Genomic DNA, 2,582 nt, shown 5'->3' with positions numbered 1-2,582 from the left:
CAACCTTTAATTTTTCTTATTATATCTTACTTTTCATTTTATACACCTGTTATTTTACACTTATGTTTTTTCTTTTTTTTCCCTTTTTGTAACTATAGTGTTCGTATCTTTTTTAGCCCTGACGAAGCCCTGCAACGTGGGGTGAAACGTTGGCTCAATAAAATAGTATAATGATCTACTATTTGAGTTTTTTTTTTTTTTACTGAACCCGGACCATATTCCATTCAAAAGAGTTCACCCCAGGATTCGAACCGGCACCGCCCGCAGACCTGAACCACTAGAACTACGGACGGCCCTTTAATTTAATGAACCAAACAGCAGAAAATAAATTCTCAAATCTCGAGATAAGAGAATATAAGGCTGGGCAGGGCCTGCTTTGCACCCTCTCTGCCCCGGTGGTCAGTATATAGCACGAGAGCCCGAGGAGAAAAATGTTAGTTATTTCACCCCAATTTTTAATTACATTTATAAAATTATTAATGAGTCTGCCATATATATTGAGGGGAAATCAAAAATAGAGAGGTTATTACAAAACGTTAAAAAAAAAATAATTCTTCAGTCGGAGCTGCATATCGTTAAAACTACCTACAGTACAAGATAACTTAACAAATATGATTTAAAGTAGACTAAATTTCTAAAAACATGAGCCCTAATAGAGTGGTTTACGTTTAGTAGTTCCCGAGACATATATTGTTTAAAAACAACATTTCATGAGAAATGTTCAGAAAAATCAGCAGATAGAATTTATTATGGGAAATCTATATCTCAGGAACCCATGAGGCGTACAGATGTCTATTAGCATTCAAATTAAATTCTTGATTATTTTCTATTTCTTTTTATTTTCTATTGAATTCTAATTAAAAAATTGCTATGAAGTATTTTGTGATATTTTTCATGAACTTTGCGTTCCTCTCTGATATGATGCTGTATAACGCCCTCCTCTGGTTCCTTATGATTCATTCTATAAACCATCCCTCTACAACTATGTTCCTTTCTAAACTGATATAATAAATAAGAACCTTTCTTATTTTCCTTTCACCTCTTCATTGTTCCCACTCATCAAACCTCCTGGTCGGATAAATGGATAGGTTTGTTCGTCAAAGGTTCAGCGCAAAACCTTCTCTCCTCATTTCAACATCCAGTGCCGTTCCTACTCTCTGATGACCAAGTAAAAATATCCTACAATATTCAAACTCCAATAGTCTTTCCTAAAACTGTAACCTTCCGTAACCTAGGAGCTCTTACCCGTGAAAAGATATTAACTGATCTGGAAACCCTCCAATGGGTTTCTCGATTCCCATGCCACTTTTAAAAAATCAACTTTTCTTCAGCACCCTGCGTTTTGCGTCCAGCAATTTGTCAAGAAATAAGGAATCTGTAGAGAAGACAAGAAGCTACAAAGGCAAGGAGGCTACAGTATAAGTCTAGCAGCGAATGAGTCCCAGCGAGGAGTCAGCAGAAGTCTTGTTGAAACTTCATTTAATAATATGTTTATTTCGTCATTAAATGAGTAATTCATCGAATTACTTTGATAATCTTAGTTATTATTAGTTGTTTTATAACTATTATGTTTATTAATATTGAACTATTTACCTTCTTTTATTGAAGCTTCATTTGATCATACATATAACTTATAATGTGTACATTCGTCCGTCTTCTTGTACGGTCCGTCTATAATGCTCTCTAAGTTTTTATGTTCGGCCATTTGTATATATATTTCGTCTGAGTTTAGTATTTTATTTAATCTATTCAATTTTTATTCAGAACTTAAAAATATTTACACAAAATAATATGGTTATCTCTCTACATTCAAATTTAAAATTTCTGAATTAGTCCATGATACGTAATGTTCATTTTTTATTTTTATTAATCTAATTGATATTGTTCACATTATGAGTTTTATGTAAATATTACTCGCATCATATTTTTATTTACCGTTATGTCAAGGTTACTATGGAAACATTGTCATAATAAACATATCTGACTACAAGTATGCATTGCTTCTATATTGATACATTAAAGAACAAAATAAAATTGCCACTAATGATTTGAATTTATTATTAAGTTATTCTAGATATGTTTGAATGTAGGAGAAAACAGTTATTTATATAATAAATTATATTTATTTATATACAAAAACAACTTAGAATTTAAGACATAAAATGTAAACATTAAATACAATTTTTATAATTGTTATAAAATATTTGTTGATTGGATCTTGATTGAAGTTCACTGTTGGGTGAGATTGAAGTTCACTGCACTTAAATTGACTTTAAAATTTTTTTATTTGAACATTGTCATAGTTACCTTGATCATGACCACATTTAATATAATTTACTGTTTAATCATATCGTCTATTTATCTTTATTAACATTTCACGGATTTAGCAATTATTAAAAATGGCTTGTACTAGATTTTACGGCAAATAATGTTCTTGAGCGATACAACGCACGTTTAACTTCAATCACTTGCTGTCTCTTTTGTTAAATATAATTACTAATTAATTTTTAAGCATTTAAAAACTCAATTTACTTTGTAGTAGTAAAATAATTTGTTTTATATATTGCCCCAGGGCATAAGGT

The sequence above is a fragment of the Halyomorpha halys genome, unplaced genomic scaffold (assembly GCF_000696795.3).
Source record: "Halyomorpha halys isolate HHAL.00 unplaced genomic scaffold, Hhal_1.1 Scaffold91.1, whole genome shotgun sequence".
NCBI lineage: Eukaryota > Metazoa > Arthropoda > Insecta > Hemiptera > Pentatomidae > Halyomorpha > Halyomorpha halys.
This window is presented reverse-complemented; position numbering follows the sequence as displayed.